Below are 21,149 nucleotides of genomic sequence, written 5' to 3'. Positions count from 1 at the left end.
ACCGACGCAGACAACGCTTTCCAAGTGTCCCATGTCACGCACCGAAGAGCGCGGACGGCTCCACGCAGCAGAGTGGCGCAGTGGAAGCGTGCTGGGCCCATAACCCAGAGGTCCGTGGATCGAAACCACGCTCTGCTAAAATTATTCTTTTTCTTGGGTGCCTCGAGCTCGATCATTAAGCCTGGGGTGAGCTGATTCAGCGTCAACAGCAACCCCTGTAAGTCGTGAAACGACGACGTCGTGTGAAGAATGCGAGAAACACTTCCTAAGACGCAGACTTTCTTACGATTTTGCAGTAACTACATTCCTTGATCGCAACGTTAATGTCCTTTGGGGCCACGCGTGCAACTTTCGCGATATAAAAATCGCACCTCCCCGGCGGGGAATCGAACCCCGGTCTCCCGCGTGACAGGCGAGGATACTAACCACTATACTACCGAGGAACACGCGATCGGTGACTATAATGCACGCACTCTTATCTTTCTCAAGCAGGTGATACATCTCAACTCTCGCGTCCCGATGCTTTCAGAGTCAGCTGCTACGAAATAAAAGTATGCCCCAGGTGAGGCTCGAACTCACAACCCCGGCATTGCTCACGGCTACTGCCTTATAAGTACCGTGCGCTAACCAATTGCGCCACTGGGGCTACAGCAGAGAGCTTTCAGTTAGCGATACTCACTTTGCTGCCAACCTGTTGTGGCTGCACACCCGTCATAAGATCGTCACCTGCGGCCATACTGCGAATTTAGCACCTGTCTACGACTGCCTCATTCGATTCTTGCTTCATATGCTACACTTACAAGCATATCAACCGCTTGTCCTCGCCGAAAAAAATGCAGAAAAACGCGCGCCTTGCCTTCTGCTACCTGTCCAACAGCGAGGGCAGATGTGTGGCAAGCTCTAAGCCGTGCAGGCGCACCGTGGCCGAGCAGCTGGAGGAGAGATGCCTTCCTTGGCAGCTCCCTGCAGAGTGCGCAAGACCAGAGTGGCCGCGCCGCCGTTGTCAGTGGACGACATGCAGTTGCCGAGCCACGGAGAACACGTTGCTTTGCGATGTGCACCCGCCTCGTGGTAAAAAACGCAAACAGTGGCCCTGTGGCGCAACGGATAACGCGTCTGACTACGGATCAGAAGATTCCAGGTTCGAATCCTGGCAGGGTCGGCATTTTGTTAGTTGCGGGCGCGTAGCTAGGCAGTGGATTCGAATGTCTCCACCTTCGTGGAGTGCAATGTTAATCCTGAGCATCTCGCAGCTGCATCTCGAGACGATTGCGGTAAATATCGCTTCGTGCAAGCGTCAGCGTAGCGTCAGTCGAGCAAAGTCGAGACAAGTCAAGCTGAGAGATGTTACGCACTTAATTAAACGGTAGGCGCGGGAAACCGACGCAGACAACGCTTTCCAAGTGTCCCATGTCACGCACCGAAGAGCGCGGACGGCTCCACGCAGCAGAGTGGCGCAGTGGAAGCGTGCTGGGCCCATAACCCAGAGGTCCGTGGATCGAAACCACGCTCTGCTAAAATTATTCTTTTTCTTGGGTGCCTCGAGCTCGATCATTAAGCCTGGGGTGAGCTGATTCAGCGTCAACAGCAACCCCTGTAAGTCGTGAAACGACGACGTCGTGTGAAGAATGCGAGAAACACTTCCTAAGACGCAGACTTTCTTACGATTTTGCAGTAACTACATTCCTTGATCGCAACGTTAATGTCCTTTGGGGCCACGCGTGCAACTTTCGCGATATAAAAATCGCACCTCCCCGGCGGGGAATCGAACCCCGGTCTCCCGCGTGACAGGCGAGGATACTAACCACTATACTACCGAGGAACACGCGATCGGTGACTATAATGCACGCACTCTTATCTTTCTCAAGCAGGTGATACATCTCAACTCTCGCGTCCCGATGCTTTCAGAGTCAGCTGCTACGAAATAAAAGTATGCCCCAGGTGAGGCTCGAACTCACAACCCCGGCATTGCTCACGGCTACTGCCTTATAAGTACCGTGCGCTAACCAATTGCGCCACTGGGGCTACAGCAGAGAGCTTTCAGTTAGCGATACTCACTTTGCTGCCAACCTGTTGTGGCTGCACACCCGTCATAAGATCGTCACCTGCGGCCATACTGCGAATTTAGCACCTGTCTACGACTGCCTCATTCGATTCTTGCTTCATATGCTACACTTACAAGCATATCAACCGCTTGTCCTCGCCGAAAAAAATGCAGAAAAACGCGCGCCTTGCCTTCTGCTACCTGTCCAACAGCGAGGGCAGATGTGTGGCAAGCTCTAAGCCGTGCAGGCGCACCGTGGCCGAGCAGCTGGAGGAGAGATGCCTTCCTTGGCAGCTCCCTGCAGAGTGCGCAAGACCAGAGTGGCCGCGCCGCCGTTGTCAGTGGACGACATGCAGTTGCCGAGCCACGGAGAACACGTTGCTTTGCGATGTGCACCCGCCTCGTGGTAAAAAACGCAAACAGTGGCCCTGTGGCGCAACGGATAACGCGTCTGACTACGGATCAGAAGATTCCAGGTTCGAATCCTGGCAGGGTCGGCATTTTGTTAGTTGCGGGCGCGTAGCTAGGCAGTGGATTCGAATGTCTCCACCTTCGTGGAGTGCAATGTTAATCCTGAGCATCTCGCAGCTGCATCTCGAGACGATTGCGGTAAATATCGCTTCGTGCAAGCGTCAGCGTAGCGTCAGTCGAGCAAAGTCGAGACAAGTCAAGCTGAGAGATGTTACGCACTTAATTAAACGGTAGGCGCGGGAAACCGACGCAGACAACGCTTTCCAAGTGTCCCATGTCACGCACCGAAGAGCGCGGACGGCTCCACGCAGCAGAGTGGCGCAGTGGAAGCGTGCTGGGCCCATAACCCAGAGGTCCGTGGATCGAAACCACGCTCTGCTAAAATTATTCTTTTTCTTGGGTGCCTCGAGCTCGATCATTAAGCCTGGGGTGAGCTGATTCAGCGTCAACAGCAACCCCTGTAAGTCGTGAAACGACGACGTCGTGTGAAGAATGCGAGAAACACTTCCTAAGACGCAGACTTTCTTACGATTTTGCAGTAACTACATTCCTTGATCGCAACGTTAATGTCCTTTGGGGCCACGCGTGCAACTTTCGCGATATAAAAATCGCACCTCCCCGGCGGGGAATCGAACCCCGGTCTCCCGCGTGACAGGCGAGGATACTAACCACTATACTACCGAGGAACACGCGATCGGTGACTATAATGCACGCACTCTTATCTTTCTCAAGCAGGTGATACATCTCAACTCTCGCGTCCCGATGCTTTCAGAGTCAGCTGCTACGAAATAAAAGTATGCCCCAGGTGAGGCTCGAACTCACAACCCCGGCATTGCTCACGGCTACTGCCCCAGGTGAGGCTCGAACTCACAACCCCGGCATTGCTCACGGCTACTGCCTTATAAGTACCGTGCGCTAACCAATTGCGCCACTGGGGCTACAGCAGAGAGCTTTCAGTTAGCGATACTCACTTTGCTGCCAACCTGTTGTGGCTGCACACCCGTCATAAGATCGTCACCTGCGGCCATACTGCGAATTTAGCACCTGTCTACGACTGCCTCATTCGATTCTTGCTTCATATGCTACACTTACAAGCATATCAACCGCTTGTCCTCGCCGAAAAAAATGCAGAAAAACGCGCGCCTTGCCTTCTGCTACCTGTCCAACAGCGAGGGCAGATGTGTGGCAAGCTCTAAGCCGTGCAGGCGCACCGTGGCCGAGCAGCTGGAGGAGAGATGCCTTCCTTGGCAGCTCCCTGCAGAGTGCGCAAGACCAGAGTGGCCGCGCCGCCGTTGTCAGTGGACGACATGCAGTTGCCGAGCCACGGAGAACACGTTGCTTTGCGATGTGCACCCGCCTCGTGGTAAAAAACGCAAACAGTGGCCCTGTGGCGCAACGGATAACGCGTCTGACTACGGATCAGAAGATTCCAGGTTCGAATCCTGGCAGGGTCGGCATTTTGTTAGTTGCGGGCGCGTAGCTAGGCAGTGGATTCGAATGTCTCCACCTTCGTGGAGTGCAATGTTAATCCTGAGCATCTCGCAGCTGCATCTCGAGACGATTGCGGTAAATATCGCTTCGTGCAAGCGTCAGCGTAGCGTCAGTCGAGCAAAGTCGAGACAAGTCAAGCTGAGAGATGTTACGCACTTAATTAAACGGTAGGCGCGGGAAACCGACGCAGACAACGCTTTCCAAGTGTCCCATGTCACGCACCGAAGAGCGCGGACGGCTCCACGCAGCAGAGTGGCGCAGTGGAAGCGTGCTGGGCCCATAACCCAGAGGTCCGTGGATCGAAACCACGCTCTGCTAAAATTATTCTTTTTCTTGGGTGCCTCGAGCTCGATCATTAAGCCTGGGGTGAGCTGATTCAGCGTCAACAGCAACCCCTGTAAGTCGTGAAACGACGACGTCGTGTGAAGAATGCGAGAAACACTTCCTAAGACGCAGACTTTCTTACGATTTTGCAGTAACTACATTCCTTGATCGCAACGTTAATGTCCTTTGGGGCCACGCGTGCAACTTTCGCGATATAAAAATCGCACCTCCCCGGCGGGGAATCGAACCCCGGTCTCCCGCGTGACAGGCGAGGATACTAACCACTATACTACCGAGGAACACGCGATCGGTGACTATAATGCACGCACTCTTATCTTTCTCAAGCAGGTGATACATCTCAACTCTCGCGTCCCGATGCTTTCAGAGTCAGCTGCTACGAAATAAAAGTATGCCCCAGGTGAGGCTCGAACTCACAACCCCGGCATTGCTCACGGCTACTGCCTTATAAGTACCGTGCGCTAACCAATTGCGCCACTGGGGCTACAGCAGAGAGCTTTCAGTTAGCGATACTCACTTTGCTGCCAACCTGTTGTGGCTGCACACCCGTCATAAGATCGTCACCTGCGGCCATACTGCGAATTTAGCACCTGTCTACGACTGCCTCATTCGATTCTTGCTTCATATGCTACACTTACAAGCATATCAACCGCTTGTCCTCGCCGAAAAAAATGCAGAAAAACGCGCGCCTTGCCTTCTGCTACCTGTCCAACAGCGAGGGCAGATGTGTGGCAAGCTCTAAGCCGTGCAGGCGCACCGTGGCCGAGCAGCTGGAGGAGAGATGCCTTCCTTGGCAGCTCCCTGCAGAGTGCGCAAGACCAGAGTGGCCGCGCCGCCGTTGTCAGTGGACGACATGCAGTTGCCGAGCCACGGAGAACACGTTGCTTTGCGATGTGCACCCGCCTCGTGGTAAAAAACGCAAACAGTGGCCCTGTGGCGCAACGGATAACGCGTCTGACTACGGATCAGAAGATTCCAGGTTCGAATCCTGGCAGGGTCGGCATTTTGTTAGTTGCGGGCGCGTAGCTAGGCAGTGGATTCGAATGTCTCCACCTTCGTGGAGTGCAATGTTAATCCTGAGCATCTCGCAGCTGCATCTCGAGACGATTGCGGTAAATATCGCTTCGTGCAAGCGTCAGCGTAGCGTCAGTCGAGCAAAGTCGAGACAAGTCAAGCTGAGAGATGTTACGCACTTAATTAAACGGTAGGCGCGGGAAACCGACGCAGACAACGCTTTCCAAGTGTCCCATGTCACGCACCGAAGAGCGCGGACGGCTCCACGCAGCAGAGTGGCGCAGTGGAAGCGTGCTGGGCCCATAACCCAGAGGTCCGTGGATCGAAACCACGCTCTGCTAAAATTATTCTTTTTCTTGGGTGCCTCGAGCTCGATCATTAAGCCTGGGGTGAGCTGATTCAGCGTCAACAGCAACCCCTGTAAGTCGTGAAACGACGACGTCGTGTGAAGAATGCGAGAAACACTTCCTAAGACGCAGACTTTCTTACGATTTTGCAGTAACTACATTCCTTGATCGCAACGTTAATGTCCTTTGGGGCCACGCGTGCAACTTTCGCGATATAAAAATCGCACCTCCCCGGCGGGGAATCGAACCCCGGTCTCCCGCGTGACAGGCGAGGATACTAACCACTATACTACCGAGGAACACGCGATCGGTGACTATAATGCACGCACTCTTATCTTTCTCAAGCAGGTGATACATCTCAACTCTCGCGTCCCGATGCTTTCAGAGTCAGCTGCTACGAAATAAAAGTATGCCCCAGGTGAGGCTCGAACTCACAACCCCGGCATTGCTCACGGCTACTGCCTTATAAGTACCGTGCGCTAACCAATTGCGCCACTGGGGCTACAGCAGAGAGCTTTCAGTTAGCGATACTCACTTTGCTGCCAACCTGTTGTGGCTGCACACCCGTCATAAGATCGTCACCTGCGGCCATACTGCGAATTTAGCACCTGTCTACGACTGCCTCATTCGATTCTTGCTTCATATGCTACACTTACAAGCATATCAACCGCTTGTCCTCGCCGAAAAAAATGCAGAAAAACGCGCGCCTTGCCTTCTGCTACCTGTCCAACAGCGAGGGCAGATGTGTGGCAAGCTCTAAGCCGTGCAGGCGCACCGTGGCCGAGCAGCTGGAGGAGAGATGCCTTCCTTGGCAGCTCCCTGCAGAGTGCGCAAGACCAGAGTGGCCGCGCCGCCGTTGTCAGTGGACGACATGCAGTTGCCGAGCCACGGAGAACACGTTGCTTTGCGATGTGCACCCGCCTCGTGGTAAAAAACGCAAACAGTGGCCCTGTGGCGCAACGGATAACGCGTCTGACTACGGATCAGAAGATTCCAGGTTCGAATCCTGGCAGGGTCGGCATTTTGTTAGTTGCGGGCGCGTAGCTAGGCAGTGGATTCGAATGTCTCCACCTTCGTGGAGTGCAATGTTAATCCTGAGCATCTCGCAGCTGCATCTCGAGACGATTGCGGTAAATATCGCTTCGTGCAAGCGTCAGCGTAGCGTCAGTCGAGCAAAGTCGAGACAAGTCAAGCTGAGAGATGTTACGCACTTAATTAAACGGTAGGCGCGGGAAACCGACGCAGACAACGCTTTCCAAGTGTCCCATGTCACGCACCGAAGAGCGCGGACGGCTCCACGCAGCAGAGTGGCGCAGTGGAAGCGTGCTGGGCCCATAACCCAGAGGTCCGTAGATCGAAACCACGCTCTGCTAAAATTATTCTTTTTCTTGGGTGCCTCGAGCTCGATCATTAAGCCTGGGGTGAGCTGATTCAGCGTCAACAGCAACCCCTGTAAGTCGTGAAACGACGACGTCGTGTGAAGAATGCGAGAAACACTTCCTAAGACGCAGACTTTCTTACGATTTTGCAGTAACTACATTCCTTGATCGCAACGTTAATGTCCTTTGGGGCCACGCGTGCAACTTTCGCGATATAAAAATCGCACCTCCCCGGCGGGGAATCGAACCCCGGTCTCCCGCGTGACAGGCGAGGATACTAACCACTATACTACCGAGGAACACGCGATCGGTGACTATAATGCACGCACTCTTATCTTTCTCAAGCAGGTGATACATCTCAACTCTCGCGTCCCGATGCTTTCAGAGTCAGCTGCTACGAAATAAAAGTATGCCCCAGGTGAGGCTCGAACTCACAACCCCGGCATTGCTCACGGCTACTGCCTTATAAGTACCGTGCGCTAACCAATTGCGCCACTGGGGCTACAGCAGAGAGCTTTCAGTTAGCGATACTCACTTTGCTGCCAACCTGTTGTGGCTGCACACCCGTCATAAGATCGTCACCTGCGGCCATACTGCGAATTTAGCACCTGTCTACGACTGCCTCATTCGATTCTTGCTTCATATGCTACACTTACAAGCATATCAACCGCTTGTCCTCGCCGAAAAAAATGCAGAAAAACGCGCGCCTTGCCTTCTGCTACCTGTCCAACAGCGAGGGCAGATGTGTGGCAAGCTCTAAGCCGTGCAGGCGCACCGTGGCCGAGCAGCTGGAGGAGAGATGCCTTCCTTGGCAGCTCCCTGCAGAGTGCGCAAGACCAGAGTGGCCGCGCCGCCGTTGTCAGTGGACGACATGCAGTTGCCGAGCCACGGAGAACACGTTGCTTTGCGATGTGCACCCGCCTCGTGGTAAAAAACGCAAACAGTGGCCCTGTGGCGCAACGGATAACGCGTCTGACTACGGATCAGAAGATTCCAGGTTCGAATCCTGGCAGGGTCGGCATTTTGTTAGTTGCGGGCGCGTAGCTAGGCAGTGGATTCGAATGTCTCCACCTTCGTGGAGTGCAATGTTAATCCTGAGCATCTCGCAGCTGCATCTCGAGACGATTGCGGTAAATATCGCTTCGTGCAAGCGTCAGCGTAGCGTCAGTCGAGCAAAGTCGAGACAAGTCAAGCTGAGAGATGTTACGCACTTAATTAAACGGTAGGCGCGGGAAACCGACGCAGACAACGCTTTCCAAGTGTCCCATGTCACGCACCGAAGAGCGCGGACGGCTCCACGCAGCAGAGTGGCGCAGTGGAAGCGTGCTGGGCCCATAACCCAGAGGTCCGTGGATCGAAACCACGCTCTGCTAAAATTATTCTTTTTCTTGGGTGCCTCGAGCTCGATCATTAAGCCTGGGGTGAGCTGATTCAGCGTCAACAGCAACCCCTGTAAGTCGTGAAACGACGACGTCGTGTGAAGAATGCGAGAAACACTTCCTAAGACGCAGACTTTCTTACGATTTTGCAGTAACTACATTCCTTGATCGCAACGTTAATGTCCTTTGGGGCCACGCGTGCAACTTTCGCGATATAAAAATCGCACCTCCCCGGCGGGGAATCGAACCCCGGTCTCCCGCGTGACAGGCGAGGATACTAACCACTATACTACCGAGGAACACGCGATCGGTGACTATAATGCACGCACTCTTATCTTTCTCAAGCAGGTGATACATCTCAACTCTCGCGTCCCGATGCTTTCAGAGTCAGCTGCTACGAAATAAAAGTATGCCCCAGGTGAGGCTCGAACTCACAACCCCGGCATTGCTCACGGCTACTGCCTTATAAGTACCGTGCGCTAACCAATTGCGCCACTGGGGCTACAGCAGAGAGCTTTCAGTTAGCGATACTCACTTTGCTGCCAACCTGTTGTGGCTGCACACCCGTCATAAGATCGTCACCTGCGGCCATACTGCGAATTTAGCACCTGTCTACGACTGCCTCATTCGATTCTTGCTTCATATGCTACACTTACAAGCATATCAACCGCTTGTCCTCGCCGAAAAAAATGCAGAAAAACGCGCGCCTTGCCTTCTGCTACCTGTCCAACAGCGAGGGCAGATGTGTGGCAAGCTCTAAGCCGTGCAGGCGCACCGTGGCCGAGCAGCTGGAGGAGAGATGCCTTCCTTGGCAGCTCCCTGCAGAGTGCGCAAGACCAGAGTGGCCGCGCCGCCGTTGTCAGTGGACGACATGCAGTTGCCGAGCCACGGAGAACACGTTGCTTTGCGATGTGCACCCGCCTCGTGGTAAAAAACGCAAACAGTGGCCCTGTGGCGCAACGGATAACGCGTCTGACTACGGATCAGAAGATTCCAGGTTCGAATCCTGGCAGGGTCGGCATTTTGTTAGTTGCGGGCGCGTAGCTAGGCAGTGGATTCGAATGTCTCCACCTTCGTGGAGTGCAATGTTAATCCTGAGCATCTCGCAGCTGCATCTCGAGACGATTGCGGTAAATATCGCTTCGTGCAAGCGTCAGCGTAGCGTCAGTCGAGCAAAGTCGAGACAAGTCAAGCTGAGAGATGTTACGCACTTAATTAAACGGTAGGCGCGGGAAACCGACGCAGACAACGCTTTCCAAGTGTCCCATGTCACGCACCGAAGAGCGCGGACGGCTCCACGCAGCAGAGTGGCGCAGTGGAAGCGTGCTGGGCCCATAACCCAGAGGTCCGTAGATCGAAACCACGCTCTGCTAAAATTATTCTTTTTCTTGGGTGCCTCGAGCTCGATCATTAAGCCTGGGGTGAGCTGATTCAGCGTCAACAGCAACCCCTGTAAGTCGTGAAACGACGACGTCGTGTGAAGAATGCGAGAAACACTTCCTAAGACGCAGACTTTCTTACGATTTTGCAGTAACTACATTCCTTGATCGCAACGTTAATGTCCTTTGGGGCCACGCGTGCAACTTTCGCGATATAAAAATCGCACCTCCCCGGCGGGGAATCGAACCCCGGTCTCCCGCGTGACAGGCGAGGATACTAACCACTATACTACCGAGGAACACGCGATCGGTGACTATAATGCACGCACTCTTATCTTTCTCAAGCAGGTGATACATCTCAACTCTCGCGTCCCGATGCTTTCAGAGTCAGCTGCTACGAAATAAAAGTATGCCCCAGGTGAGGCTCGAACTCACAACCCCGGCATTGCTCACGGCTACTGCCCCAGGTGAGGCTCGAACTCACAACCCCGGCATTGCTCACGGCTACTGCCTTATAAGTACCGTGCGCTAACCAATTGCGCCACTGGGGCTACAGCAGAGAGCTTTCAGTTAGCGATACTCACTTTGCTGCCAACCTGTTGTGGCTGCACACCCGTCATAAGATCGTCACCTGCGGCCATACTGCGAATTTAGCACCTGTCTACGACTGCCTCATTCGATTCTTGCTTCATATGCTACACTTACAAGCATATCAACCGCTTGTCCTCGCCGAAAAAAATGCAGAAAAACGCGCGCCTTGCCTTCTGCTACCTGTCCAACAGCGAGGGCAGATGTGTGGCAAGCTCTAAGCCGTGCAGGCGCACCGTGGCCGAGCAGCTGGAGGAGAGATGCCTTCCTTGGCAGCTCCCTGCAGAGTGCGCAAGACCAGAGTGGCCGCGCCGCCGTTGTCAGTGGACGACATGCAGTTGCCGAGCCACGGAGAACACGTTGCTTTGCGATGTGCACCCGCCTCGTGGTAAAAAACGCAAACAGTGGCCCTGTGGCGCAACGGATAACGCGTCTGACTACGGATCAGAAGATTCCAGGTTCGAATCCTGGCAGGGTCGGCATTTTGTTAGTTGCGGGCGCGTAGCTAGGCAGTGGATTCGAATGTCTCCACCTTCGTGGAGTGCAATGTTAATCCTGAGCATCTCGCAGCTGCATCTCGAGACGATTGCGGTAAATATCGCTTCGTGCAAGCGTCAGCGTAGCGTCAGTCGAGCAAAGTCGAGACAAGTCAAGCTGAGAGATGTTACGCACTTAATTAAACGGTAGGCGCGGGAAACCGACGCAGACAACGCTTTCCAAGTGTCCCATGTCACGCACCGAAGAGCGCGGACGGCTCCACGCAGCAGAGTGGCGCAGTGGAAGCGTGCTGGGCCCATAACCCAGAGGTCCGTGGATCGAAACCACGCTCTGCTAAAATTATTCTTTTTCTTGGGTGCCTCGAGCTCGATCATTAAGCCTGGGGTGAGCTGATTCAGCGTCAACAGCAACCCCTGTAAGTCGTGAAACGACGACGTCGTGTGAAGAATGCGAGAAACACTTCCTAAGACGCAGACTTTCTTACGATTTTGCAGTAACTACATTCCTTGATCGCAACGTTAATGTCCTTTGGGGCCACGCGTGCAACTTTCGCGATATAAAAATCGCACCTCCCCGGCGGGGAATCGAACCCCGGTCTCCCGCGTGACAGGCGAGGATACTAACCACTATACTACCGAGGAACACGCGATCGGTGACTATAATGCACGCACTCTTATCTTTCTCAAGCAGGTGATACATCTCAACTCTCGCGTCCCGATGCTTTCAGAGTCAGCTGCTACGAAATAAAAGTATGCCCCAGGTGAGGCTCGAACTCACAACCCCGGCATTGCTCACGGCTACTGCCTTATAAGTACCGTGCGCTAACCAATTGCGCCACTGGGGCTACAGCAGAGAGCTTTCAGTTAGCGATACTCACTTTGCTGCCAACCTGTTGTGGCTGCACACCCGTCATAAGATCGTCACCTGCGGCCATACTGCGAATTTAGCACCTGTCTACGACTGCCTCATTCGATTCTTGCTTCATATGCTACACTTACAAGCATATCAACCGCTTGTCCTCGCCGAAAAAAATGCAGAAAAACGCGCGCCTTGCCTTCTGCTACCTGTCCAACAGCGAGGGCAGATGTGTGGCAAGCTCTAAGCCGTGCAGGCGCACCGTGGCCGAGCAGCTGGAGGAGAGATGCCTTCCTTGGCAGCTCCCTGCAGAGTGCGCAAGACCAGAGTGGCCGCGCCGCCGTTGTCAGTGGACGACATGCAGTTGCCGAGCCACGGAGAACACGTTGCTTTGCGATGTGCACCCGCCTCGTGGTAAAAAACGCAAACAGTGGCCCTGTGGCGCAACGGATAACGCGTCTGACTACGGATCAGAAGATTCCAGGTTCGAATCCTGGCAGGGTCGGCATTTTGTTAGTTGCGGGCGCGTAGCTAGGCAGTGGATTCGAATGTCTCCACCTTCGTGGAGTGCAATGTTAATCCTGAGCATCTCGCAGCTGCATCTCGAGACGATTGCGGTAAATATCGCTTCGTGCAAGCGTCAGCGTAGCGTCAGTCGAGCAAAGTCGAGACAAGTCAAGCTGAGAGATGTTACGCACTTAATTAAACGGTAGGCGCGGGAAACCGACGCAGACAACGCTTTCCAAGTGTCCCATGTCACGCACCGAAGAGCGCGGACGGCTCCACGCAGCAGAGTGGCGCAGTGGAAGCGTGCTGGGCCCATAACCCAGAGGTCCGTGGATCGAAACCACGCTCTGCTAAAATTATTCTTTTTCTTGGGTGCCTCGAGCTCGATCATTAAGCCTGGGGTGAGCTGATTCAGCGTCAACAGCAACCCCTGTAAGTCGTGAAACGACGACGTCGTGTGAAGAATGCGAGAAACACTTCCTAAGACGCAGACTTTCTTACGATTTTGCAGTAACTACATTCCTTGATCGCAACGTTAATGTCCTTTGGGGCCACGCGTGCAACTTTCGCGATATAAAAATCGCACCTCCCCGGCGGGGAATCGAACCCCGGTCTCCCGCGTGACAGGCGAGGATACTAACCACTATACTACCGAGGAACACGCGATCGGTGACTATAATGCACGCACTCTTATCTTTCTCAAGCAGGTGATACATCTCAACTCTCGCGTCCCGATGCTTTCAGAGTCAGCTGCTACGAAATAAAAGTATGCCCCAGGTGAGGCTCGAACTCACAACCCCGGCATTGCTCACGGCTACTGCCTTATAAGTACCGTGCGCTAACCAATTGCGCCACTGGGGCTACAGCAGAGAGCTTTCAGTTAGCGATACTCACTTTGCTGCCAACCTGTTGTGGCTGCACACCCGTCATAAGATCGTCACCTGCGGCCATACTGCGAATTTAGCACCTGTCTACGACTGCCTCATTCGATTCTTGCTTCATATGCTACACTTACAAGCATATCAACCGCTTGTCCTCGCCGAAAAAAATGCAGAAAAACGCGCGCCTTGCCTTCTGCTACCTGTCCAACAGCGAGGGCAGATGTGTGGCAAGCTCTAAGCCGTGCAGGCGCACCGTGGCCGAGCAGCTGGAGGAGAGATGCCTTCCTTGGCAGCTCCCTGCAGAGTGCGCAAGACCAGAGTGGCCGCGCCGCCGTTGTCAGTGGACGACATGCAGTTGCCGAGCCACGGAGAACACGTTGCTTTGCGATGTGCACCCGCCTCGTGGTAAAAAACGCAAACAGTGGCCCTGTGGCGCAACGGATAACGCGTCTGACTACGGATCAGAAGATTCCAGGTTCGAATCCTGGCAGGGTCGGCATTTTGTTAGTTGCGGGCGCGTAGCTAGGCAGTGGATTCGAATGTCTCCACCTTCGTGGAGTGCAATGTTAATCCTGAGCATCTCGCAGCTGCATCTCGAGACGATTGCGGTAAATATCGCTTCGTGCAAGCGTCAGCGTAGCGTCAGTCGAGCAAAGTCGAGACAAGTCAAGCTGAGAGATGTTACGCACTTAATTAAACGGTAGGCGCGGGAAACCGACGCAGACAACGCTTTCCAAGTGTCCCATGTCACGCACCGAAGAGCGCGGACGGCTCCACGCAGCAGAGTGGCGCAGTGGAAGCGTGCTGGGCCCATAACCCAGAGGTCCGTGGATCGAAACCACGCTCTGCTAAAATTATTCTTTTTCTTGGGTGCCTCGAGCTCGATCATTAAGCCTGGGGTGAGCTGATTCAGCGTCAACAGCAACCCCTGTAAGTCGTGAAACGACGACGTCGTGTGAAGAATGCGAGAAACACTTCCTAAGACGCAGACTTTCTTACGATTTTGCAGTAACTACATTCCTTGATCGCAACGTTAATGTCCTTTGGGGCCACGCGTGCAACTTTCGCGATATAAAAATCGCACCTCCCCGGCGGGGAATCGAACCCCGGTCTCCCGCGTGACAGGCGAGGATACTAACCACTATACTACCGAGGAACACGCGATCGGTGACTATAATGCACGCACTCTTATCTTTCTCAAGCAGGTGATACATCTCAACTCTCGCGTCCCGATGCTTTCAGAGTCAGCTGCTACGAAATAAAAGTATGCCCCAGGTGAGGCTCGAACTCACAACCCCGGCATTGCTCACGGCTACTGCCCCAGGTGAGGCTCGAACTCACAACCCCGGCATTGCTCACGGCTACTGCCTTATAAGTACCGTGCGCTAACCAATTGCGCCACTGGGGCTACAGCAGAGAGCTTTCAGTTAGCGATACTCACTTTGCTGCCAACCTGTTGTGGCTGCACACCCGTCATAAGATCGTCACCTGCGGCCATACTGCGAATTTAGCACCTGTCTACGACTGCCTCATTCGATTCTTGCTTCATATGCTACACTTACAAGCATATCAACCGCTTGTCCTCGCCGAAAAAAATGCAGAAAAACGCGCGCCTTGCCTTCTGCTACCTGTCCAACAGCGAGGGCAGATGTGTGGCAAGCTCTAAGCCGTGCAGGCGCACCGTGGCCGAGCAGCTGGAGGAGAGATGCCTTCCTTGGCAGCTCCCTGCAGAGTGCGCAAGACCAGAGTGGCCGCGCCGCCGTTGTCAGTGGACGACATGCAGTTGCCGAGCCACGGAGAACACGTTGCTTTGCGATGTGCACCCGCCTCGTGGTAAAAAACGCAAACAGTGGCCCTGTGGCGCAACGGATAACGCGTCTGACTACGGATCAGAAGATTCCAGGTTCGAATCCTGGCAGGGTCGGCATTTTGTTAGTTGCGGGCGCGTAGCTAGGCAGTGGATTCGAATGTCTCCACCTTCGTGGAGTGCAATGTTAATCCTGAGCATCTCGCAGCTGCATCTCGAGACGATTGCGGTAAATATCGCTTCGTGCAAGCGTCAGCGTAGCGTCAGTCGAGCAAAGTCGAGACAAGTCAAGCTGAGAGATGTTACGCACTTAATTAAACGGTAGGCGCGGGAAACCGACGCAGACAACGCTTTCCAAGTGTCCCATGTCACGCACCGAAGAGCGCGGACGGCTCCACGCAGCAGAGTGGCGCAGTGGAAGCGTGCTGGGCCCATAACCCAGAGGTCCGTGGATCGAAACCACGCTCTGCTAAAATTATTCTTTTTCTTGGGTGCCTCGAGCTCGATCATTAAGCCTGGGGTGAGCTGATTCAGCGTCAACAGCAACCCCTGTAAGTCGTGAAACGACGACGTCGTGTGAAGAATGCGAGAAACACTTCCTAAGACGCAGACTTTCTTACGATTTTGCAGTAACTACATTCCTTGATCGCAACGTTAATGTCCTTTGGGGCCACGCGTGCAACTTTCGCGATATAAAAATCGCACCTCCCCGGCGGGGAATCGAACCCCGGTCTCCCGCGTGACAGGCGAGGATACTAACCACTATACTACCGAGGAACACGCGATCGGTGACTATAATGCACGCACTCTTATCTTTCTCAAGCAGGTGATACATCTCAACTCTCGCGTCCCGATGCTTTCAGAGTCAGCTGCTACGAAATAAAAGTATGCCCCAGGTGAGGCTCGAACTCACAACCCCGGCATTGCTCACGGCTACTGCCTTATAAGTACCGTGCGCTAACCAATTGCGCCACTGGGGCTACAGCAGAGAGCTTTCAGTTAGCGATACTCACTTTGCTGCCAACCTGTTGTGGCTGCACACCCGTCATAAGATCGTCACCTGCGGCCATACTGCGAATTTAGCACCTGTCTACGACTGCCTCATTCGATTCTTGCTTCATATGCTACACTTACAAGCATATCAACCGCTTGTCCTCGCCGAAAAAAATGCAGAAAAACGCGCGCCTTGCCTTCTGCTACCTGTCCAACAGCGAGGGCAGATGTGTGGCAAGCTCTAAGCCGTGCAGGCGCACCGTGGCCGAGCAGCTGGAGGAGAGATGCCTTCCTTGGCAGCTCCCTGCAGAGTGCGCAAGACCAGAGTGGCCGCGCCGCCGTTGTCAGTGGACGACATGCAGTTGCCGAGCCACGGAGAACACGTTGCTTTGCGATGTGCACCCGCCTCGTGGTAAAAAACGCAAACAGTGGCCCTGTGGCGCAACGGATAACGCGTCTGACTACGGATCAAAAGATTCCAGGTTCGAATCCTGGCAGGGTCGGCATTTTGTTAGTTGCGGGCGCGTAGCTAGGCAGTGGATTCGAATGTCTCCACCTTCGTGGAGTGCAATGTTAATCCTGAGCATCTCGCAGCTGCATCTCGAGACGATTGCGGTAAATATCGCTTCGTGCAAGCGTCAGCGTAGCGTCAGTCGAGCAAAGTCGAGACAAGTCAAGCTGAGAGATGTTACGCACTTAATTAAACGGTAGGCGCGGGAAACCGACGCAGACAACGCTTTCCAAGTGTCCCATGTCACGCACCGAAGAGCGCGGACGGCTCCACGCAGCAGAGTGGCGCAGTGGAAGCGTGCTGGGCCCATAACCCAGAGGTCCGTGGATCGAAACCACGCTCTGCTAAAATTATTCTTTTTCTTGGGTGCCTCGAGCTCGATCATTAAGCCTGGGGTGAGCTGATTCAGCGTCAACAGCAACCCCTGTAAGTCGTGAAACGACGACGTCGTGTGAAGAATGCGAGAAACACTTCCTAAGACGCAGACTTTCTTACGATTTTGCAGTAACTACATTCCTTGATCGCAACGTTAATGTCCTTTGGGGCCACGCGTGCAACTTTCGCGATATAAAAATCGCACCTCCCCGGCGGGGAATCGAACCCCGGTCTCCCGCGTGACAGGCGAGGATACTAACCACTATACTACCGAGGAACACGCGATCGGTGACTATAATGCACGCACTCTTATCTTTCTCAAGCAGGTGATACATCTCAACTCTCGCGTCCCGATGCTTTCAGAGTCAGCTGCTACGAAATAAAAGTATGCCCCAGGTGAGGCTCGAACTCACAACCCCGGCATTGCTCACGGCTACTGCCTTATAAGTACCGTGCGCTAACCAATTGCGCCACTGGGGCTACAGCAGAGAGCTTTCAGTTAGCGATACTCACTTTGCTGCCAACCTGTTGTGGCTGCACACCCGTCATAAGATCGTCACCTGCGGCCATACTGCGAATTTAGCACCTGTCTACGACTGCCTCATTCGATTCTTGCTTCATATGCTACACTTACAAGCATATCAACCGCTTGTCCTCGCCGAAAAAAATGCAGAAAAACGCGCGCCTTGCCTTCTGCTACCTGTCCAACAGCGAGGGCAGATGTGTGGCAAGCTCTAAGCCGTGCAGGCGCACCGTGGCCGAGCAGCTGGAGGAGAGATGCCTTCCTTGGCAGCTCCCTGCAGAGTGCGCAAGACCAGAGTGGCCGCGCCGCCGTTGTCAGTGGACGACATGCAGTTGCCGAGCCACGGAGAACACGTTGCTTTGCGATGTGCACCCGCCTCGTGGTAAAAAACGCAAACAGTGGCCCTGTGGCGCAACGGATAACGCGTCTGACTACGGATCAGAAGATTCCAGGTTCGAATCCTGGCAGGGTCGGCATTTTGTTAGTTGCGGGCGCGTAGCTAGGCAGTGGATTCGAATGTCTCCACCTTCGTGGAGTGCAATGTTAATCCTGAGCATCTCGCAGCTGCATCTCGAGACGATTGCGGTAAATATCGCTTCGTGCAAGCGTCAGCGTAGCGTCAGTCGAGCAAAGTCGAGACAAGTCAAGCTGAGAGATGTTACGCACTTAATTAAACGGTAGGCGCGGGAAACCGACGCAGACAACGCTTTCCAAGTGTCCCATGTCACGCACCGAAGAGCGCGGACGGCTCCACGCAGCAGAGTGGCGCAGTGGAAGCGTGCTGGGCCCATAACCCAGAGGTCCGTGGATCGAAACCACGCTCTGCTAAAATTATTCTTTTTCTTGGGTGCCTCGAGCTCGATCATTAAGCCTGGGGTGAGCTGATTCAGCGTCAACAGCAACCCCTGTAAGTCGTGAAACGACGACGTCGTGTGAAGAATGCGAGAAACACTTCCTAAGACGCAGACTTTCTTACGATTTTGCAGTAACTACATTCCTTGATCGCAACGTTAATGTCCTTTGGGGCCACGCGTGCAACTTTCGCGATATAAAAATCGCACCTCCCCGGCGGGGAATCGAACCCCGGGCTCCCGCGTGACAGGCGAGGATACTAACCACTATACTACCGAGGAACACGCGATCGGTGACTATAATGCACGCACTCTTATCTTTCTCAAGCAGGTGATACATCTCAACTCTCGCGTCCCGATGCTTTCAGAGTCAGCTGCTACGAAATAAAAGTATGCCCCAGGTGAGGCTCGAACTCACAACCCCGGCATTGCTCACGGCTACTGCCTTATAAGTACCGTGCGCTAACCAATTGCGCCACTGGGGCTACAGCAGAGAGCTTTCAGTTAGCGATACTCACTTTGCTGCCAACCTGTTGTGGCTGCACACCCGTCATAAGATCGTCACCTGCGGCCATACTGCGAATTTAGCACCTGTCTACGACTGCCTCATTCGATTCTTGCTTCATATGCTACACTTACAAGCATATCAACCGCTTGTCCTCGCCGAAAAAAATGCAGAAAAACGCGCGCCTTGCCTTCTGCTACCTGTCCAACAGCGAGGGCAGATGTGTGGCAAGCTCTAAGCCGTGCAGGCGCACCGTGGCCGAGCAGCTGGAGGAGAGATGCCTTCCTTGGCAGCTCCCTGCAGAGTGCGCAAGACCAGAGTGGCCGCGCCGCCGTTGTCAGTGGACGACATGCAGTTGCCGAGCCACGGAGAACACGTTGCTTTGCGATGTGCACCCGCCTCGTGGTAAAAAACGCAAACAGTGGCCCTGTGGCGCAACGGATAACGCGTCTGACTACGGATCAGAAGATTCCAGGTTCGAATCCTGGCAGGGTCGGCATTTTGTTAGTTGCGGGCGCGTAGCTAGGCAGTGGATTCGAATGTCTCCACCTTCGTGGAGTGCAATGTTAATCCTGAGCATCTCGCAGCTGCATCTCGAGACGATTGCGGTAAATATCGCTTCGTGCAAGCGTCAGCGTAGCGTCAGTCGAGCAAAGTCGAGACAAGTCAAGCTGAGAGATGTTACGCACTTAATTAAACGGTAGGCGCGGGAAACCGACGCAGACAACGCTTTCCAAGTGTCCCATGTCACGCACCGAAGAGCGCGGACGGCTCCACGCAGCAGAGTGGCGCAGTGGAAGCGTGCTGGGCCCATAACCCAGAGGTCCGTGGATCGAAACCACGCTCTGCTAAAATTATTCTTTTTCTTGGGTGCCTCGAGCTCGATCATTAAGCCTGGGGTGAGCTGATTCAGCGTCAACAGCAACCCCTGTAAGTCGTGAAACGACGACGTCGTGTGAAGAATGCGAGAAACACTTCCTAAGACGCAGACTTTCTTACGATTTTGCAGTAACTACATTCCTTGATCGCAACGTTAATGTCCTTTGGGGCCACGCGTGCAACTTTCGCGATATAAAAATCGCACCTCCCCGGCGGGGAATCGAACCCCGGTCTCCCGCGTGACAGGCGAGGATACTAACCACTATACTACCGAGGAACACGCGATCGGTGACTATAATGCACGCACTCTTATCTTTCTCAAGCAGGTGCTACATCTCAACTCTCGCGTCCCGATGCTTTCAGAGTCAGCTGCTACGAAATAAAAGTATGCCCCAGGTGAGGCTCGAACTCACAACCCCGGCATTGCTCACGGCTACTGCCCCAGGTGAGGCTCGAACTCACAACCCCGGCATTGCTCACGGCTACTGCCTTATAAGTACCGTGCGCTAACCAATTGCGCCACTGGGGCTACAGCAGAGAGCTTTCAGTTAGCGATACTCACTTTGCTGCCAACCTGTTGTGGCTGCACACCCGTCATAAGATCGTCACCTGCGGCCATACTGCGAATTTAGCACCTGTCTACGACTGCCTCATTCGATTCTTGCTTCATATGCTACACTTACAAGCATATCAACCGCTTGTCCTCGCCGAAAAAAATGCAGAAAAACGCGCGCCTTGCCTTCTGCTACCTGTCCAACAGCGAGGGCAGATGTGTGGCAAGCTCTAAGCCGTGCAGGCGCACCGTGGCCGAGCAGCTGGAGGAGAGATGCCTTCCTTGGCAGCTCCCTGCAGAGTGCGCAAGACCAGAGTGGCCGCGCCGCCGTTGTCAGTGGACGACATGCAGTTGCCGAGCCACGGAGAACACGTTGCTTTGCGATGTGCACCCGCCTCGTGGTAAAAAACGCAAACAGTGGCCCTGTGGCGCAACGGATAACGCGTCTGACTACGGATCAGAAGATTCCAGGTTCGAATCCTGGCAGGGTCGGCATTTTGTTAGTTGCGGGCGCGTAGCTAGGCAGTGGATTCGAATGTCTCCACCTTCGTGGAGTGCAATGTTAATCCTGAGCATCTCGCAGCTGCATCTCGAGACGATTGCGGTAAATATCGCTTCGTGCAAGCGTCAGCGTAGCGTCAGTCGAGCAAAGTCGAGACAAGTCAAGCTGAGAGATGTTACGCACTTAATTAAACGGTAGGCGCGGGAAACCGACGCAGACAACGCTTTCCAAGTGTCCCATGTCACGCACCGAAGAGCGCGGACGGCTCCACGCAGCAGAGTGGCGCAGTGGAAGCGTGCTGGGCCCATAACCCAGAGGTCCGTGGATCGAAACCACGCTCTGCTAAAATTATTCTTTTTCTTGGGTGCCTCGAGCTCGATCATTAAGCCTGGGGTGAGCTGATTCAGCGTCAACAGCAACCCCTGTAAGTCGTGAAACGACGACGTCGTGTGAAGAATGCGAGAAACACTTCCTA

General features: G+C 54.0%; 59 non-coding genes across 59 annotated transcripts; 29 read left to right on the top strand and 30 right to left on the bottom strand.

Annotated features, from left to right (window-relative positions):
* The first annotated feature begins 66 nt into the window (after positions 1–66).
* On the top strand, positions 67–138 carry Trnam-cau (transfer RNA methionine (anticodon CAU)). The gene has a single exon. It is a non-coding gene; the product is annotated as a tRNA-Met (tRNA).
* Positions 139–371: 233 nt separating this feature from the next.
* Trnad-guc (transfer RNA aspartic acid (anticodon GUC)) lies at positions 372–443 on the bottom strand. Its single transcript has one exon. It is a non-coding gene; the product is annotated as a tRNA-Asp (tRNA).
* Positions 444–554: 111 nt separating this feature from the next.
* Positions 555–646, bottom strand: Trnai-uau (transfer RNA isoleucine (anticodon UAU)). Its single transcript is given in 2 exon segments — positions 555–590; positions 609–646. It is a non-coding gene; the product is annotated as a tRNA-Ile (tRNA).
* A 443-nt stretch (positions 647–1,089) lies between these two features.
* On the top strand, positions 1,090–1,162 carry Trnar-acg (transfer RNA arginine (anticodon ACG)). Its single transcript has one exon. It is a non-coding gene; the product is annotated as a tRNA-Arg (tRNA).
* Positions 1,163–1,445: 283 nt separating this feature from the next.
* Positions 1,446–1,517, top strand: Trnam-cau (transfer RNA methionine (anticodon CAU)). The gene has a single exon. It is a non-coding gene; the product is annotated as a tRNA-Met (tRNA).
* Positions 1,518–1,750: 233 nt separating this feature from the next.
* Trnad-guc (transfer RNA aspartic acid (anticodon GUC)) lies at positions 1,751–1,822 on the bottom strand. The gene has a single exon. It is a non-coding gene; the product is annotated as a tRNA-Asp (tRNA).
* Positions 1,823–1,933: 111 nt separating this feature from the next.
* Trnai-uau (transfer RNA isoleucine (anticodon UAU)) lies at positions 1,934–2,025 on the bottom strand. Its single transcript is given in 2 exon segments — positions 1,934–1,969; positions 1,988–2,025. It is a non-coding gene; the product is annotated as a tRNA-Ile (tRNA).
* Positions 2,026–2,468: 443 nt separating this feature from the next.
* Positions 2,469–2,541, top strand: Trnar-acg (transfer RNA arginine (anticodon ACG)). The gene has a single exon. It is a non-coding gene; the product is annotated as a tRNA-Arg (tRNA).
* Positions 2,542–2,824: 283 nt separating this feature from the next.
* Positions 2,825–2,896, top strand: Trnam-cau (transfer RNA methionine (anticodon CAU)). Its single transcript has one exon. It is a non-coding gene; the product is annotated as a tRNA-Met (tRNA).
* A 233-nt stretch (positions 2,897–3,129) lies between these two features.
* Trnad-guc (transfer RNA aspartic acid (anticodon GUC)) lies at positions 3,130–3,201 on the bottom strand. Its single transcript has one exon. It is a non-coding gene; the product is annotated as a tRNA-Asp (tRNA).
* Positions 3,202–3,361: 160 nt separating this feature from the next.
* Trnai-uau (transfer RNA isoleucine (anticodon UAU)) lies at positions 3,362–3,453 on the bottom strand. Its single transcript is given in 2 exon segments — positions 3,362–3,397; positions 3,416–3,453. It is a non-coding gene; the product is annotated as a tRNA-Ile (tRNA).
* Positions 3,454–3,896: 443 nt separating this feature from the next.
* Positions 3,897–3,969, top strand: Trnar-acg (transfer RNA arginine (anticodon ACG)). The gene has a single exon. It is a non-coding gene; the product is annotated as a tRNA-Arg (tRNA).
* Positions 3,970–4,252: 283 nt separating this feature from the next.
* On the top strand, positions 4,253–4,324 carry Trnam-cau (transfer RNA methionine (anticodon CAU)). Its single transcript has one exon. It is a non-coding gene; the product is annotated as a tRNA-Met (tRNA).
* Positions 4,325–4,557: 233 nt separating this feature from the next.
* Positions 4,558–4,629, bottom strand: Trnad-guc (transfer RNA aspartic acid (anticodon GUC)). The gene has a single exon. It is a non-coding gene; the product is annotated as a tRNA-Asp (tRNA).
* Positions 4,630–4,740: 111 nt separating this feature from the next.
* On the bottom strand, positions 4,741–4,832 carry Trnai-uau (transfer RNA isoleucine (anticodon UAU)). Its single transcript is given in 2 exon segments — positions 4,741–4,776; positions 4,795–4,832. It is a non-coding gene; the product is annotated as a tRNA-Ile (tRNA).
* A 443-nt stretch (positions 4,833–5,275) lies between these two features.
* On the top strand, positions 5,276–5,348 carry Trnar-acg (transfer RNA arginine (anticodon ACG)). The gene has a single exon. It is a non-coding gene; the product is annotated as a tRNA-Arg (tRNA).
* A 283-nt stretch (positions 5,349–5,631) lies between these two features.
* Positions 5,632–5,703, top strand: Trnam-cau (transfer RNA methionine (anticodon CAU)). Its single transcript has one exon. It is a non-coding gene; the product is annotated as a tRNA-Met (tRNA).
* Positions 5,704–5,936: 233 nt separating this feature from the next.
* Positions 5,937–6,008, bottom strand: Trnad-guc (transfer RNA aspartic acid (anticodon GUC)). The gene has a single exon. It is a non-coding gene; the product is annotated as a tRNA-Asp (tRNA).
* Positions 6,009–6,119: 111 nt separating this feature from the next.
* On the bottom strand, positions 6,120–6,211 carry Trnai-uau (transfer RNA isoleucine (anticodon UAU)). Its single transcript is given in 2 exon segments — positions 6,120–6,155; positions 6,174–6,211. It is a non-coding gene; the product is annotated as a tRNA-Ile (tRNA).
* Positions 6,212–6,654: 443 nt separating this feature from the next.
* Trnar-acg (transfer RNA arginine (anticodon ACG)) lies at positions 6,655–6,727 on the top strand. The gene has a single exon. It is a non-coding gene; the product is annotated as a tRNA-Arg (tRNA).
* Positions 6,728–7,315: 588 nt separating this feature from the next.
* On the bottom strand, positions 7,316–7,387 carry Trnad-guc (transfer RNA aspartic acid (anticodon GUC)). Its single transcript has one exon. It is a non-coding gene; the product is annotated as a tRNA-Asp (tRNA).
* Positions 7,388–7,498: 111 nt separating this feature from the next.
* On the bottom strand, positions 7,499–7,590 carry Trnai-uau (transfer RNA isoleucine (anticodon UAU)). The gene is given in 2 exon segments: positions 7,499–7,534; positions 7,553–7,590. It is a non-coding gene; the product is annotated as a tRNA-Ile (tRNA).
* Positions 7,591–8,033: 443 nt separating this feature from the next.
* Positions 8,034–8,106, top strand: Trnar-acg (transfer RNA arginine (anticodon ACG)). Its single transcript has one exon. It is a non-coding gene; the product is annotated as a tRNA-Arg (tRNA).
* Positions 8,107–8,389: 283 nt separating this feature from the next.
* Positions 8,390–8,461, top strand: Trnam-cau (transfer RNA methionine (anticodon CAU)). The gene has a single exon. It is a non-coding gene; the product is annotated as a tRNA-Met (tRNA).
* Positions 8,462–8,694: 233 nt separating this feature from the next.
* On the bottom strand, positions 8,695–8,766 carry Trnad-guc (transfer RNA aspartic acid (anticodon GUC)). The gene has a single exon. It is a non-coding gene; the product is annotated as a tRNA-Asp (tRNA).
* Positions 8,767–8,877: 111 nt separating this feature from the next.
* On the bottom strand, positions 8,878–8,969 carry Trnai-uau (transfer RNA isoleucine (anticodon UAU)). The gene is given in 2 exon segments: positions 8,878–8,913; positions 8,932–8,969. It is a non-coding gene; the product is annotated as a tRNA-Ile (tRNA).
* Positions 8,970–9,412: 443 nt separating this feature from the next.
* Trnar-acg (transfer RNA arginine (anticodon ACG)) lies at positions 9,413–9,485 on the top strand. The gene has a single exon. It is a non-coding gene; the product is annotated as a tRNA-Arg (tRNA).
* A 588-nt stretch (positions 9,486–10,073) lies between these two features.
* Trnad-guc (transfer RNA aspartic acid (anticodon GUC)) lies at positions 10,074–10,145 on the bottom strand. The gene has a single exon. It is a non-coding gene; the product is annotated as a tRNA-Asp (tRNA).
* A 160-nt stretch (positions 10,146–10,305) lies between these two features.
* On the bottom strand, positions 10,306–10,397 carry Trnai-uau (transfer RNA isoleucine (anticodon UAU)). Its single transcript is given in 2 exon segments — positions 10,306–10,341; positions 10,360–10,397. It is a non-coding gene; the product is annotated as a tRNA-Ile (tRNA).
* Positions 10,398–10,840: 443 nt separating this feature from the next.
* Trnar-acg (transfer RNA arginine (anticodon ACG)) lies at positions 10,841–10,913 on the top strand. The gene has a single exon. It is a non-coding gene; the product is annotated as a tRNA-Arg (tRNA).
* Positions 10,914–11,196: 283 nt separating this feature from the next.
* Trnam-cau (transfer RNA methionine (anticodon CAU)) lies at positions 11,197–11,268 on the top strand. Its single transcript has one exon. It is a non-coding gene; the product is annotated as a tRNA-Met (tRNA).
* A 233-nt stretch (positions 11,269–11,501) lies between these two features.
* Trnad-guc (transfer RNA aspartic acid (anticodon GUC)) lies at positions 11,502–11,573 on the bottom strand. Its single transcript has one exon. It is a non-coding gene; the product is annotated as a tRNA-Asp (tRNA).
* A 111-nt stretch (positions 11,574–11,684) lies between these two features.
* Positions 11,685–11,776, bottom strand: Trnai-uau (transfer RNA isoleucine (anticodon UAU)). Its single transcript is given in 2 exon segments — positions 11,685–11,720; positions 11,739–11,776. It is a non-coding gene; the product is annotated as a tRNA-Ile (tRNA).
* Positions 11,777–12,219: 443 nt separating this feature from the next.
* Trnar-acg (transfer RNA arginine (anticodon ACG)) lies at positions 12,220–12,292 on the top strand. Its single transcript has one exon. It is a non-coding gene; the product is annotated as a tRNA-Arg (tRNA).
* Positions 12,293–12,575: 283 nt separating this feature from the next.
* Trnam-cau (transfer RNA methionine (anticodon CAU)) lies at positions 12,576–12,647 on the top strand. The gene has a single exon. It is a non-coding gene; the product is annotated as a tRNA-Met (tRNA).
* Positions 12,648–12,880: 233 nt separating this feature from the next.
* Trnad-guc (transfer RNA aspartic acid (anticodon GUC)) lies at positions 12,881–12,952 on the bottom strand. Its single transcript has one exon. It is a non-coding gene; the product is annotated as a tRNA-Asp (tRNA).
* Positions 12,953–13,063: 111 nt separating this feature from the next.
* On the bottom strand, positions 13,064–13,155 carry Trnai-uau (transfer RNA isoleucine (anticodon UAU)). The gene is given in 2 exon segments: positions 13,064–13,099; positions 13,118–13,155. It is a non-coding gene; the product is annotated as a tRNA-Ile (tRNA).
* Positions 13,156–13,598: 443 nt separating this feature from the next.
* On the top strand, positions 13,599–13,671 carry Trnar-acg (transfer RNA arginine (anticodon ACG)). The gene has a single exon. It is a non-coding gene; the product is annotated as a tRNA-Arg (tRNA).
* A 283-nt stretch (positions 13,672–13,954) lies between these two features.
* Positions 13,955–14,026, top strand: Trnam-cau (transfer RNA methionine (anticodon CAU)). The gene has a single exon. It is a non-coding gene; the product is annotated as a tRNA-Met (tRNA).
* A 233-nt stretch (positions 14,027–14,259) lies between these two features.
* Positions 14,260–14,331, bottom strand: Trnad-guc (transfer RNA aspartic acid (anticodon GUC)). Its single transcript has one exon. It is a non-coding gene; the product is annotated as a tRNA-Asp (tRNA).
* Positions 14,332–14,491: 160 nt separating this feature from the next.
* Positions 14,492–14,583, bottom strand: Trnai-uau (transfer RNA isoleucine (anticodon UAU)). The gene is given in 2 exon segments: positions 14,492–14,527; positions 14,546–14,583. It is a non-coding gene; the product is annotated as a tRNA-Ile (tRNA).
* Positions 14,584–15,026: 443 nt separating this feature from the next.
* On the top strand, positions 15,027–15,099 carry Trnar-acg (transfer RNA arginine (anticodon ACG)). Its single transcript has one exon. It is a non-coding gene; the product is annotated as a tRNA-Arg (tRNA).
* A 283-nt stretch (positions 15,100–15,382) lies between these two features.
* On the top strand, positions 15,383–15,454 carry Trnam-cau (transfer RNA methionine (anticodon CAU)). Its single transcript has one exon. It is a non-coding gene; the product is annotated as a tRNA-Met (tRNA).
* Positions 15,455–15,687: 233 nt separating this feature from the next.
* Positions 15,688–15,759, bottom strand: Trnad-guc (transfer RNA aspartic acid (anticodon GUC)). The gene has a single exon. It is a non-coding gene; the product is annotated as a tRNA-Asp (tRNA).
* A 111-nt stretch (positions 15,760–15,870) lies between these two features.
* Positions 15,871–15,962, bottom strand: Trnai-uau (transfer RNA isoleucine (anticodon UAU)). Its single transcript is given in 2 exon segments — positions 15,871–15,906; positions 15,925–15,962. It is a non-coding gene; the product is annotated as a tRNA-Ile (tRNA).
* A 443-nt stretch (positions 15,963–16,405) lies between these two features.
* On the top strand, positions 16,406–16,478 carry Trnar-acg (transfer RNA arginine (anticodon ACG)). Its single transcript has one exon. It is a non-coding gene; the product is annotated as a tRNA-Arg (tRNA).
* A 283-nt stretch (positions 16,479–16,761) lies between these two features.
* Positions 16,762–16,833, top strand: Trnam-cau (transfer RNA methionine (anticodon CAU)). Its single transcript has one exon. It is a non-coding gene; the product is annotated as a tRNA-Met (tRNA).
* Positions 16,834–17,066: 233 nt separating this feature from the next.
* Trnad-guc (transfer RNA aspartic acid (anticodon GUC)) lies at positions 17,067–17,138 on the bottom strand. Its single transcript has one exon. It is a non-coding gene; the product is annotated as a tRNA-Asp (tRNA).
* Positions 17,139–17,249: 111 nt separating this feature from the next.
* Trnai-uau (transfer RNA isoleucine (anticodon UAU)) lies at positions 17,250–17,341 on the bottom strand. Its single transcript is given in 2 exon segments — positions 17,250–17,285; positions 17,304–17,341. It is a non-coding gene; the product is annotated as a tRNA-Ile (tRNA).
* Positions 17,342–17,784: 443 nt separating this feature from the next.
* Trnar-acg (transfer RNA arginine (anticodon ACG)) lies at positions 17,785–17,857 on the top strand. The gene has a single exon. It is a non-coding gene; the product is annotated as a tRNA-Arg (tRNA).
* A 283-nt stretch (positions 17,858–18,140) lies between these two features.
* On the top strand, positions 18,141–18,212 carry Trnam-cau (transfer RNA methionine (anticodon CAU)). Its single transcript has one exon. It is a non-coding gene; the product is annotated as a tRNA-Met (tRNA).
* Positions 18,213–18,445: 233 nt separating this feature from the next.
* On the bottom strand, positions 18,446–18,517 carry Trnad-guc (transfer RNA aspartic acid (anticodon GUC)). Its single transcript has one exon. It is a non-coding gene; the product is annotated as a tRNA-Asp (tRNA).
* Positions 18,518–18,628: 111 nt separating this feature from the next.
* Positions 18,629–18,720, bottom strand: Trnai-uau (transfer RNA isoleucine (anticodon UAU)). The gene is given in 2 exon segments: positions 18,629–18,664; positions 18,683–18,720. It is a non-coding gene; the product is annotated as a tRNA-Ile (tRNA).
* A 443-nt stretch (positions 18,721–19,163) lies between these two features.
* Positions 19,164–19,236, top strand: Trnar-acg (transfer RNA arginine (anticodon ACG)). Its single transcript has one exon. It is a non-coding gene; the product is annotated as a tRNA-Arg (tRNA).
* A 283-nt stretch (positions 19,237–19,519) lies between these two features.
* Trnam-cau (transfer RNA methionine (anticodon CAU)) lies at positions 19,520–19,591 on the top strand. The gene has a single exon. It is a non-coding gene; the product is annotated as a tRNA-Met (tRNA).
* A 233-nt stretch (positions 19,592–19,824) lies between these two features.
* Positions 19,825–19,896, bottom strand: Trnad-guc (transfer RNA aspartic acid (anticodon GUC)). The gene has a single exon. It is a non-coding gene; the product is annotated as a tRNA-Asp (tRNA).
* Positions 19,897–20,056: 160 nt separating this feature from the next.
* Positions 20,057–20,148, bottom strand: Trnai-uau (transfer RNA isoleucine (anticodon UAU)). The gene is given in 2 exon segments: positions 20,057–20,092; positions 20,111–20,148. It is a non-coding gene; the product is annotated as a tRNA-Ile (tRNA).
* Positions 20,149–20,591: 443 nt separating this feature from the next.
* Positions 20,592–20,664, top strand: Trnar-acg (transfer RNA arginine (anticodon ACG)). The gene has a single exon. It is a non-coding gene; the product is annotated as a tRNA-Arg (tRNA).
* A 283-nt stretch (positions 20,665–20,947) lies between these two features.
* Trnam-cau (transfer RNA methionine (anticodon CAU)) lies at positions 20,948–21,019 on the top strand. Its single transcript has one exon. It is a non-coding gene; the product is annotated as a tRNA-Met (tRNA).
* Positions 21,020–21,149: the final 130 nt, after the last annotated feature.

This window comes from Schistocerca nitens, chromosome 9 (assembly GCF_023898315.1).
Source record: "Schistocerca nitens isolate TAMUIC-IGC-003100 chromosome 9, iqSchNite1.1, whole genome shotgun sequence".
Lineage (NCBI taxonomy): Eukaryota > Metazoa > Arthropoda > Insecta > Orthoptera > Acrididae > Schistocerca > Schistocerca nitens.
This window is presented reverse-complemented; position numbering and strand designations above follow the sequence as displayed.